This window comes from Perognathus longimembris, chromosome 28, assembly GCF_023159225.1.
Source record: "Perognathus longimembris pacificus isolate PPM17 chromosome 28, ASM2315922v1, whole genome shotgun sequence".
Taxonomy (NCBI): Eukaryota; Metazoa; Chordata; class Mammalia; order Rodentia; family Heteromyidae; genus Perognathus; species Perognathus longimembris.
Genome location: NC_063188.1, coordinates 60,198,448 through 60,211,369, shown reverse-complemented (window position 1 = coordinate 60,211,369; position 12,922 = coordinate 60,198,448). Strand labels below are relative to the sequence as shown.

Sequence of the window (12,922 nt, the reverse complement as noted above, 5' to 3'; positions counted from 1 at the left end):
ACTACTTAAAGACAATAAAAATATTTTTTAAAAGATTGACAGTGAACTCAATTGTGGGCCCACTAACTTTTTTTTTTTTTTTTTTTGGCCAGTCCTGGGCCTTGGACTCAGGGCCTGAGCACTGTCCCTGGCTTCTTCCCACTCAAGGCTAGCACTCTGCCACTTGAGCCACAGCGCCGCTTCTGGAGGTTTTCTGTATATGTGGTGCTGGGGAATCGAACCTAGGGCCTCGTGTATCCGAGGCAGGCACTCTTGCCACTAGGCTATATCCCCAGCCCCCCACTAACTTTTGATCATCAGTAGAACACCTTAATTGGTTCAGGTTTGAGGCTCAGGAAATACTTGGGTCCATTGAGTGAGGAGACTGAGATCTCCCAGAGAGTCTGAAGAAAAGCCAGGAGAGGGCTGCAGTGGAACTCAGTAATGGCTTACTTGCCTAGCTTGCTCAAGGTCCCAGTTCCATCATCAGCACTTAAAAAAGAATAAAGGGTAAAATACAAAGAATAGGAGGCTGGGAATGTGGCTTAGCGGTCAAGTATTTGCCCTGGGTTTGATTCCTCAGCACCACATAAAAATAAAAAAGCTGGAAATGGAGCTGTGGCTCATGTTCTAGCCTTGAGCAAATGGAAGCCAGGGACAGTACTCAGGCCCTGAGTTCAAGCCCCAGGACTGGAAAAAAAGAAAGAACAGGGATGCAGCATAGTGGTAGACAGATCACTTTCTCACCAAGTGCATGGTCCAGGATTTGGTCCTCAGCACTGTCAAAAAACAACATCTTGGTCCGGGAATATGGCCTAGTGGCAAGAGTGCTTGTCTCATATACGTGATTCCTCAGCACCACATACATAGAAAACGGCCAGAAGTGGCGCTGTGGCTCAAGTGGCAGAGTGCTAGCCTTGAGCAAAAAGAAGCCAGGGACAGTGCTTAGGCCCTGAGTTCAAGGCCCAGGACTGGCCAAAAAAAAAAAAAAAACCCAAAACAAACAAACAACAAAACAAAACAAAAACACATCTTGGGAGGACCAGGGCATGGTAGAATCCAAAATCAGAGGATGCTTCAGGATGAGGCAGCAGGGCCGCTCAAGAGAGGCCATTACAGGGGAAGACCAGAGAAACCACAATGGGTTGAGGAAATAGATCAGTGTGGATCGCCCTTTCAGGAAGTTTAGTTTCTGTACTGGACTGCAGAGCCAGTGACTAAGGGATGCAGGGAGAGAGGACTTCCTTTTTCTACACTCATAGAGGAGAGAAAAGTTTGACAGCAAAGGAAGACATGAGAGGACCTGGAGAGAGAGGGGAGAGTAGAGATGTGAGGTCCCTGAGGACAGTGAGAAGAGCTGGAAGGCAGTCAGGCTGGAGGTTAGATATATGAAGTGAAAATATGAAAGTAGTCACAAGAGGTAAGGGATAAAGATGGAAGGACATACACTCAATGAACTTGAAGATTAGGACAGAGGGTGTTACCATCTAGTGTTTCGCTTTCTTGCTTTGTGAAGTTGGATCATGTTGGAGAGCTGGAAGTGTTAAGCCTGTAGGTATTCCAAGAGACCATGCTGATGCCCCAGTGTATTCAGAATGGTTCCATCCCTACAACTGGAGTATTTTTGCCAAGTGGTACTTTTGTGCTCCTGGGGAAGGAGCAGACAGGGTTGACATTTTGGATTTACTAAAGTTTGGGGGGAATTTGTAAGATGGATGAGAAGATGGTCCATGAAGTAAGAAAGATGAGATACTAGCAAGGGCATAGTTCAAATGACTGACATGATTGCCTTGCTCTGCAACTCAGAAGCCCCTGTTCCTGCTGCCAATAATTTCTCCCTAGGCTGCACTGTACTTCAAGGCCTTTGCACTTCATCGTGGCTTCTTCTATGGCTGTGTGTGTGTGTGTGTGTGTGTGTGTGTGTGCATGTGTGAGGGAGTATGTGCGTATGTGTGTGTGCATAAGTATTTACTTCTACCTCTGTTTCTTTTTTTAATTTAATTTATTTATTAATTGAACACAAATTTTTTGGACAGGGTGTTGTGCAAAAAGGGTACAGTTACATAGTAGGGGAGTGTGTACATTTCTTGTGACATCATACGCCCTGTTTTTCTTTCCCTTCTCTAGGTCAGGTAGACATATATACAATATAAAATATATCAAGAACATACACAGTAGCCATGTGGCCGCGCCCAAGAAAATTTGCCTAGGGCTTTAAATGCAATTTCGATATTAGACAACATGACGACAGTAGTCTTATATGAACGTACATACATAGATTTTGAGCTATTGTATTCCACTGAGAGGTCAATTTTTGACGTTTATGAGTTGAGTAATTGTTTGGTTTTAGTTACATACTGTTGGGTCGCTGTCCCAATCCTGTGGGAAATACCATTTGGCAAGCAGTGTTTGGTTTCACAGACCTGGTCTCTACTGTCTCTCCATCTCCCTTTCTAAACAGTCATATATCAGGGAGATCATGCCCCTTTGTTTTCTGTGTTCTAGGCTTGTCTCGCTCAACATTATTTGTTGGAGTTCTGGCCATTTCCCTGCGAATAACAATATTTCACCATTCCTAATCGCTATGTAGTATTCCATTGTGTATAGGTACCATATTTTTTGGATCCATTCGACTGTGGAGGGGCATCTGGATTGTTTCCATATTTTGGCTATTGTGAATTGTGCCGCTATAAACATGGAAGTACAAATGTCTTTTTGATATCTTGGGTTTTGCTGTTTAGGATAGATGCCTAGGAGTGGTATGGCCGGGTCATAGGGTAGGTCTATATTGTGCTTTTTGAGAAACCTCCATACTGTTCTCCAAAGTGGTTGTACTAATTTGCACTCCCACCAACAATGGAAAAGGGTTCCTCTTTCCCCGCACCCCCTCCAACATTTGTTGTTTCCTGAGTTCAGAGTACAGGCCATTCTAACTGGGGTGAGGTGGTATCTCAGGGTTGTTTTTATTTGCATTTCCTTTACTACCAGGGATGTTGAACATTTCCTCATATGTTTCTTTGCCATTTTTATTTCTTCTCTTGTGAAGTCTCTCTTTAGCGCCTTTGCCCATTTCCTAATTGGTTTATTGGGCTTGGAGGGGCTTAGTTTTTTGAGTTCTCTGTAGATGACAGATATTAGGCCTTTGTCTGTTGCTGTGCTGGTAAAGATCCTTTCCCATATGGTTGGCTGTCTTTCTGTTTTGGTGGCTATGTCCTTAGCTGTGCAGAAACTTTTTAATTTGTAGTAGTCCCATTTGTCGAGTCTTTCCCCTATTTGTTGTGCCCCTGGGACTCTATTCAGGAAGTTCCTTCCTGTGCCTATAAGTTCTAGCGTCTTTCCTACTCTGTCCTTCAGTATTTTCAGGGTTTCAGGTCTGATATTGAGGTCCTTGATCCATTTTGAGTTGATCTTGGTGCATGGTGATAGGCTTGGGTCTACTTTGAGTTTTCTGCATATGGCTGCCCAGTTCTCCCAGCACCAGTAGTTGAAGAGGCTATGTTTATTCCACTGTATGTCTTTAGCTCCTTTGTCGAATATCAGCTGACTGTAAGAGTGCGGTTTTATTTCTGGATCTTCAATTCTAATCCATTGGTCTTCCGGTCTGTTTTTATACCAATACCAGGCTGTTTTTGTTATGATGGCCCTGTAGTAGAGCTTGAAGTCTGGTATTGTGATACCTCCTGCACTGCTTTTTTTGCCTAGAATTGCTTTGGCTATTCTAGGTGTGTTGCTGTTCCATATGAAATTATGGATTGCTTTCTCTATTTCAGTGAAGAATGTGGCTGGGATTTTGATAGGGATTGCATTGAATTTGTATAACAATTTGGGCAATATGGCCATTTTCACTATATTGATTCTGCCTACCCATGAGCATGGGAGGTCTTTCCATCTCCTTGTGTCTTCTTTGATTTCCCTTATTAGATTTTTGTAGTTTTCATTGAATAGGTCCATCACGTCCTTGGTTAAGTTGATCCCTAGGTACTTTATTCTTTTTTTGGCTACTGTAAATGGAATTGTTTCCATAATTTCCTTTTCTGTTTGTATATTGCTGGTGTACAGAAAAGCTGCTGGCTTTTGTGGATTGATTTTGTATCCTGCTACTTTGCCAAAATGGTTTATTAGGTGTAGGAGTTTGGTGACTGAGTTTTTTGGGTCCTTCAGATATAAGATAATGTTGTCTGCGAATAGGGAAAACTTGATTTCTTCCTTGCCGATGTGGATCCCTTTGATGTCCTCCTCTTGCCTTATTGCTATGGCTAGGGATTCCAGCACTATGTTGAAAAGAAATGGGGAGAGTGGTCATCCTTGTCTTGTTCCTGAATTTAGGGGGAATGATTTAAGTTTCTCTCCATTTAATATGATATTAGCAGTTGGTCAGTTGTATATGGCTTTTATTGTTTTGAGGAATGTTCTATCTACTCCTGTTCTCTCCAGAGCTTTTAATAAGTATGGATGTTGTATTTTGTCAAAGGCTTTTTGGGCATCGACTGAGATAACAATGTGATTCTTGATTTTAGTTCTGTTTATGTGGTGAATTACGTTGATTGATTTACGGATGTTGAACCATCCTTGTGACTGTGGGATGAAGCCTACCTGGTCATGATGTATAATTTTCTTGATCAGTTTCTGGATACTGTTAGCTAATATTTTATTGAGGAGCTTAGTGTCTGTGCTCATGAGTGATATTGGTCTGTAGTTCTCTTTTTTTGTTGGGTCTTTGCCTGGTTTGGGAATGAGTATGATATTACCTTCACAGAATGAGTTTGGGATTTCTCCCTCTGTTTCTATTTCGCGGAAGAGTTTGAGGAGCATTGGTATTAGCTCCTCACTAAAGGTTTTGTAGAATTCATTGGTGAATCCATCTGGGCCTGGGCTTTTCTTTGTTGGGAGGTTCTTGATTACCTCCTGTATCTCACTGTAAGTTATTGGTTTATTTAGTTGATTTATTTCTTCTTGGTTCAGTTTGGGTAGTTTATACTTCTCTAAGAATTGATCCATTTCTGTAAAATTATTGTTTTTTACTGAATAGAGGTTCTGGAAATTGCCCCTTATGATTGTTTGAATAGCGTGTGTACTTGTAATTTTTACAGTGGAGTCCCTGATTTTACGTATATGAGTCTCTTCTTTTTTTTTTTGTAAGTCTTGCGAGGGGTCTGCCAATTTTATTTATTTTCTCAAAGAGCCAGCTTTTAGTCTTATTTATTTGTTGAATGATCTTTGTATTTTCAATCAGATTTATCTCTTCTTTAATCTTTGTGATCTCTCTCCTCCTAGTCATTTTAGATTCGGTCATTTCTTGTTTCTCCAGTTGTTTTAGTTTCATCGTGAGGTTATTCACCTGCTCTGCTTCAGTTCTTTTAATGTGAGTGCTGAGGGCAATGATCTTGCCCCTCAGTACTACCTTACCTGTGTCCCATAGGTTTCTTTGTATTGTATTTTCATTGTCATTGTGGCTTATGAATTCGTTGATTTCATCTTTAATTTGGTCTGTGGCCCAAGTGTTGGATAACAGTGTGGGGTTTAGACTCCAAGAATGTGTATAGCCCCTGTGGTAACCGTTGTTATTGAGGGTTACCTTTAATCCACTGTGATCAGATATAATATATGGGATGACGTCAATAGTTTTGTATTTGCTGAGGTTCTTTGTGTGGGCTATGACATGGTCTATTTTGGAGTATGATCCATGGGCTGCTGAGAAGAAGGTGCATTGGGTCTCTGTAGGGTGGAAGATTCTGTATAGGTCTCTCAGATCCATTTGGGATATGGTGTTACTTAGGTCCTCAGCTCCCTTGCTGATCCTCTGGGTGTTGGACCTGTCTCTTGGAGAGAGTGGGGTATTAAAGTCACCCACTATAATTGTGTTTGCGTCTATCTTGTTCTGTAATTCTGTGAGAATTTGCTTGACATATTTAGGGCCTCTTTTGTTCGGTGAATATACATTTATCACCATGATGTCTTGATTCTGGGTTTTTCCTTGTATTAAAATGTAGTGCCCTTTTTTGTCTTTTTGAGTTGATTTTAATGAAAAGTCCAGCTTGTCTGAGATCAGGTTGGCTACACCTGCCGTTTTGGTAGGTGCGTTTGCTTGGAAGATCTTTCTCCATCCTTTCATTCGGAGCCTGTTTTTGTCCCTTGCTATAAGGTGGGTCTCTTGTAGACAACAGATGCCAACTTTTTGTTTGCGAATCCATTCTGCCAGTCTGCTCCTCTTTATCGGAGAGTTTAAACCATTTATATTCAAAGAAATCTAGGATAAGAATGTTTTTTCTCCTTCTTTTTCTTGTTGGGCTGTTTTTTCCTCTTTTTTTTCTTCCTTGTCTTTAGTGAGCTGTTCTTTCTGTGGGGCTTTGGCTATTGTAGTTTCTTTCTGTTTCTGTCTGTGTCTCTTGTACGATCTCTGTTAGATGGGTTTCCCCTCTTAGAATTCTCTGTAGGGCTGGTTTTTCATTCACATACTCCTTTAGATTATCTTTGCTATGGAAAGATCTGGTTTTCCCTTCGAATGTGAACTCCAATTTCGCTGGATATTTGATCCGAGGTTGCATATTGTTAGCCTGTAGTACTTGGATGGTGTTCTTCCACTCACTTCGCGCTTGGTAGGTTTGTGTGGAGAGGTCTGCTGTTATTCGAATCCTCTTCCCATTGTAGAAAATTTCTTTCTTCGCTTTGGCCGAATTCAGAATTTGCTCTTTATTCTTGAGATCTGAAGTCTTGAATATTATGAGCCTTGGGGTGGCTTTTCTGGGGTCTGGCCTGCCAGGTGTCCTATAGGCTTCAGTTTCCTGGATGGGGTCCCTTGTGAGATTGGGGACGTTTTCTGCAATAACTTTATTGCAAATACGATGAAGCCCTCTGCTCTGGTATTCGGCTCCTTCTTCTATTCCAATCATGCGCAGTTTATATCTCTTGTCTTTGTCCATTACTTCCTGGATTAGTCTTCCCTGAAGCTTCACCGTTTCTTGGAGTGTGGTAATTTTCTGGTTGTTGTTGGCTGCTTCATCGTCCAAGCGAGAGATTCTGGATTCCATATGGTCAATTCTTTGTGCTGTGGATTCAACTGCGGAGTTTATGGATGTCAGAGAGCTATTTATGGTTGTCAGATCAGCTCTGATCGTGGAAATTTCTTCCTTTAAAGAGTTGTATTTTAAATCTATTTTTTCATGTATTTCACTTCTCAGGATGTTAAGGTCTTCTTTAAAGGAGGCTTGCATTGTGTCCATTTTTGTTTCCATTTCTTTCTTGGCTTCCTGGATGTCCTTCAAGACTTCCCCTCTAAACTCCTGGAATTGTTTTCTGATTTCGAGTCTGATGATTTCCCTCATTTCTGTTAACATGGCCTCATTTGCTTTTTTATTCTCCATCTCCTCTTCAGTCGTGTTGCTTTTTGGAGCTGGCGAGTTGGCTTGCCCTTTGATGAACTGTGTTATATTTCTTTGTGATTTACGCATCTGGGGATCTGTGGTTGGCTTCTCTGGTTTGGTTTTGTGTTGTTTCCCTCTGGTCTGCTGGTGGGAGCCTTGTGTCCTGGTGTCCTGGCTCTGGGTTTGGGTTTGGCTTTGAACCTTGTTTCCCAATGGGTGAGCGTGACCTCGGTTGTTGCTGAGGTGGTCACTCTCCCTGCTCTTGGGGGCCAGTAGGTTCTGTGTCTTTCTCTGCGGGACAGTGTCCTGGTGCTGTGCTGTGCTGACCCTAGCATGCCCCTGTTGGGGGTTTGCTGGTTGCTGATTCAGCGTGGCATGGAGGCTTATCTGTTCTTTGGTTCTTTTTTCCACTCTGTATCTTGGTCAGAGGAGTTCACCTCTCAGGCAGTTCGCCTTCCTGTGTGGACTGCTCCGCGGTGGGCGTTGTTGAGCGGTGGCCCACCCACTTGTGCAGAATGTGCAAAACTGAGTGGGCACAGGCCGATGGAGAGCTCTGCCCTCCTGTGTAGGCACGCAAACCAGAGTGGGCACTGTCACCGGGGTCCTGCCCACCTGTGCGCTGCTGCTGCGGCCCCGTCCACTTGAGCGGGGTACGCCTACCAGAGCGAGCCCAGGGTTGTTGGGTTGTGCTTGCGCCCTCCCGCGAGTCCACTGTGGGGGGCGGTATGTGTGGGGCCCAGTGGGATCAACCGTCCATGCGCGGGTTAGCGCCCTCAGACTGCGCCTCCGCTGCGAGGGGGGCGAGTGATCGGGACCAGGTGTCCCTGCTGTGCTGGTATTGCCCACCAGCGCCTGTGATTTTAGTTGTAAAATTCCGTGAGGTCCAGGCGCCTCGGGTGGGGCTTGCACTGCCGCCCGTCCCCCAGCCCCTGTTGGGAAGGAGGCAGGGCTGATTCGGCCAGTTCAGGATCTTGGGTGGCCTTAGGGCTGCTCCGCCCTTCCCCTGCTAAACTCCTGTGACTTCCCAGAGCCTGATGGGAGCTTCCCGCTGATTTGAGGGTTCTTTGTTCCCTTGGGGTGGGGAGGGGGTGGGAGGGAGATCTAACTTCTTTGTAGCATTTGGAACTATGATAGCTGATCTCCCGTTTGGGGAGGGGGGTAATAGGGGACTCACTGGTCCTGTATTTTGTGTGTGTCCCTCGCCGCCGTTGGTCCTTCGGGTGTGGCGAAAGGTCGTGGTGGCGTCCCCAGCTCTCTCCTTCCGCACCAGTGGGTTTCCCAGCCGCTTACGTCTGTCCGTTCCCGGTGTGGGCCTGAACTTCCCGTCGCCGCCTTGGCCGTATGTCTTGGTCCGCACTCTCCCTGGTGTCCATGGAGTCCCGCTGTCTGGACTCTGCGCTTCCGGCAGTTGGTCTGCCGATCGCCGGGTCCCCTTTCCCAGCCTGGCCCTGTTCGGGCCAGGGTCGGCTGTTGGGGGCAGGGTGCCCCGTAGATTCTCCGGCTCCGTGTAGGTTTTCGGCTCTTCTTTTTTACTCCTTTTTCCTGCGTTTCTCCACTGTTTCTGGCTGCTGGTTTTGCTGGATTCTTGATGGGGTGTTGGGTTCTGGAGTTCCCAGCTCGCTATTCAGTTGGAGTGAGTCAGGGTACCTCCCTACTGTGGCAGCGCCATCTTCCTCTCCTCCTACCTCTGTTTCTGACTGGGAGGACCTTCTCCATGTCACATTAGGATCCCGTAGAAGAGAATTGCTAAGTGATCCCATTGGTCCTTATGGTCTTTTTGACAACTCCAGCCACCTGCTAGGTTGGTAGCTACCTATAGGTTTTACCGTTTGAGTTCCTTTCAATTGCTTTCTTTTCTTCCCTCCCTCCCCTCTCCCTCTCTCCCTCCCTCCTCTCTCCCTCTCTCCCTCCCTCCCTGTCTCCCTCCCTCCCTCCCTCCCTCCCTACCTTTCTTCCTTCCTTCCTTCTTTCCTTCCTTCCTTCCTTCCTTCCTTCCTTCCTTCCTTCCTTCCTTCCTTCCTTCCTTCCTTCCTTCTTTCTTTCCTTCCTTCCTTTTTTATTTTTTTATGTGTGCTGGTGCTAGGACTTAAACACAGAATCTGTACTCTTCCTTAGCTTTTTTCTACTCAAGGTTAGCAGTCTACCTCTTGAGCCACAGATCCACTTCTTGCTTTTTGCTGGTCAGTTGAAGGTATGAGTCTCATGGACTTTCTTGCCGGGGCTGGCTTTGAACTGAGATCCTCGGATCTCAGCCTCCTAAGCAGCTAGGATTACAGATATGAGCCACCAGCACCCAGCTCACTTTCCTCATTTCTAAAATGGATTCTGTAGAAGCACTTGCTTAATCAGGTCTTGATCAGAATAAAATAATGCTGGACATTTTTTCCTGTAAGCATCTATTATTAGTATCAGTATTAGTATTACTATTACTACTCTTATGGTTGGTCTACTGTGAAGATAGGTGAAGGGCCTATGGCCTTTGGCACAAGACATTAGGGGAGGCAGGATCTCAAGTGCAGTGCATTGAAGGAACACTGTGTTCTTTCCTACTCAGCAGTGCTTTGCCAGGTTCTGGTCTGCCAACCTTCCCCAGGGAATGTTTGTTACACTGTAGACTCTAAAGGTCCAAAACCTTTGTACCATTGTGTCTGCTATGGGTGAGGGCCCAGCTTCTGGGTAGGCTTGTCATCAGCTGAGGAGTGATTCTGGCAGCCTGGCCCCTGGCTCAGCTCTTGGTTTGTATGAGTCATAGCTTAATGCTAAGCCGGCTTCACTCAGAGAAATTGGAGGTGTTGGGGAGGGGCAAGAGGGAGGGAGGGAGTGCAGGGAGGGAAGCTACAGAATCCTGGTTTTCTGATTGTCCTGGTTGCTTAAACTGTAATAATCTTTCCTTAGAGCCCTAGTGGGAGGACTCAAGGCCCCATCGGACTGTTATGGATGAGACATCTCCTTAGTTTACACAGCCATGGAAGCCTGATTTGTAACGAGATCTTCTCAAGTACCAGGAAAGTGAGGGCAGCTCCTTTCCATCTCTCTCTCCCTCTCTCTCTCTCCCTCTCTCTCTCTCCCTCTCCCTCCCTCTCTCTCTCTCTCTCTCTCTCTCTCTCTCTCTCTCTCTCTCTCTCTCTCTCTCTCTCTCTCCCATTCAGCTTTATCTGAGTAGTTAAAGTCCCCTTCCTTGAGAATGTAAATTGCTGAGGAAATTGTAGAGGGAAGGAATTGATCTAGAGTTCCATGGACCAGAGGCTGGGATCCTGTATTCTTACTCTCATAGAACAGATCCCACTTGTGTGCAAGCAGTGGTTTTCCTAAGAATGGTGGCAGGAGGTACTATGTGAAAGGATTTCAGGTGGTATGGTTGAATATTCTTTAATGTTAATAGCCATGAATTTATTTTAATGTGTTTTGGGAAAAAAGTTTAATTAGCACATTAAAGCTGATGGCTTACAGGAATAATACTGCTTAGAACCACCATGTTTTTGCCCAACACTAAGGTTCAAACTGAGAGCCTTGCACTTAGCAGGCAGGTACTCTATGGCCACTTCATCTGCATCCCCCAGCCCTTTTTCCTCTTGTTATTTTTGAAATAGAGCTCAAGTTTATGCCTGGACCATCTGGATTGTGATTCTCCTATTATACTTTCCATGTAGCTGAGATGACAGGTACACACAGCCACACCCAGTTTTTGTTGATCAAGATGGGAGTCTCACAAATTTTTATTTTTTTCCTTGGCAATAAATAATAATATCCTCGCAATCTCCACCTCCGAAGTAGCTGGGATTACAAGAGTATTATCACTATGCCTGGTCTGTTTTCTAGTTTTTTGGTAATCACTGCTGCTTAGCAAAGTGCCAGGCACACACTGGTAGAGTTATATATACTTTGGGCTGAAAGTAACAGAGAACCCAAATTATGGTGGCTTATACCCCATGGGTAACAATAAATGTTAGACTCAGGTGGCCATCTGCTCTGCCATCCATAAGAAGTAGGCTTTCATCCTCAGACTTGACTTATAGGCAGCACATGGCTGCTGCATCCTCAAATATCACATCTACATCCCATCTGGTAGAAAGAGGAAACAAAGGCTCCTCCTCAGGGGATTTTCTAGGAGGCTTCTTAAATCTCACTAATTAGACGTGTTAAGTGGGCTTACTCTTAGTCTAATGCCTAGTTCAGACCAACTATAATACAAGCTTAGGCCTTTGATATGAAAAGATCTTTACTAACTGCTAGAGATTCAGAGTCTGAGACTTGCTAGGGCTCAGACCAAAAGCTTCTTCCTACCCCAAAAGACATCCTGTGTCCACATTGCTTCATCTACACGTCCTGTTGAAATTTCAGACCAATGGGCTTTCTCAACTCTACCTCTCCAAGTGAGAGGAAGAGCAGATGCTGAGCCTTGGCACTGACCCAAGGGGAGTGGCTTCCCCCTGAGACCTTACTTCAAGGACAGAGTGGAGAGGCTGGAAGAACACATCACATTTTTTCCATGTGTTTTCTGAAGTAATTCTGAAATTGAATTTGTATCCAAAGAAACAATCCAGAAGAGGAAATTTCCAAAATGCTATTTATTGTAGCAACAGGTAGATACAATCCAAACAGCTAATAATGGAGATTTAACTAAGCCGAGTATGAGTTTCATTTCGTTAGTATGCAGTGTGGCCACCAAGCATGACGACTACACAGACTCTGGTAATATGTGAAGATATGTGTAATAATGTAAAGTGGAAAAGGAAGATAGTAGTTGGCTGTGGAAAATGTACCTCTGTGTTTGACAAACACCAGGGGACAATTGCCCAATATGAAGTCAAAGAGGTGCTAAGCAACAGAGATTTAATTTGTTGAAATTGAATTGGGTAGGCTGACTCTTACTTGTAGATCTTACCTTATCAGGAAGTGGGAAATTGGGAGGATTGAGGTTTGAGGCCAGCCTGGACAAAAAGTTAGTGAGATCCCTCCCCCATCTCAACCAACAAAATAGGCATGATGGTACATGACTGAGACTCTACCTAAAAAGTAACTAAAACGGAAACAGGGTTGAAGCATGGCTCAAATGGTAGAACATCTGCTTAGCAAGTGCAAGACTCTGAGTTCAAACCTCCAGAACCACCAAAGAGTAAGGGAGAGAGAGAGAGAGAGTGGGAGAGGAGGGGGTAGGGGAGGGGAGGGAAAGGAAGGGGGAGGGAGAGGTGGGGAGGGAGAGGAGAAGGAGCAGAGGAGATGGGAAGAGGGAGGAAATTGAGTGGCTACTCTGAGGCTGTTGGAGGTAATTGATGGAGCATTCAGTTTCCTGAACTTGATGTTTGGGAAATGGGCGACAATTGGAGATCCAACACTGTCCCTTCCTTTCACTGCGAAGACAGAAGGTTCAAATAGAACTTGAACTGGGGTCTTTTTCTCTAGTGGATTACATACTTGTGTGGAGAAAGACCTTCATCTTCTGCAGGCTATCACACTCTGCCTTCCTGCTGAGATGTCCCTTTGGCTTCTTTCTCAGTGGATGGACCAGTTGGATGGAGGGGTCCACTCCCATTGCAGCTCTGTGACTTCCTTCTTGAGGTTGCTTGGCAGGAGCTATCCTC

The 12,922-nt window shown here is 44.8% G+C and overlaps 1 protein-coding gene and 1 long non-coding RNA gene across 7 annotated transcripts in view; one reads left to right on the top strand and one right to left on the bottom strand.

Annotated features, from left to right (window-relative positions):
- The window catches only part of Nhsl2 (NHS like 2), a 272,880-nt gene that overhangs the window by 33,621 nt on the left and 226,337 nt on the right, over positions 1 to 12,922 (top strand). The window lies entirely within an intron of this gene.
- LOC125343413 lies at positions 1,262 to 10,373 on the bottom strand. The gene is made up of 3 exons (XR_007209333.1): positions 9,925 to 10,373; positions 9,026 to 9,233; positions 1,262 to 1,957 (listed from the first exon to the last, which is right to left on the bottom strand). It is a non-coding gene; the product is annotated as an uncharacterized LOC125343413 (long non-coding RNA).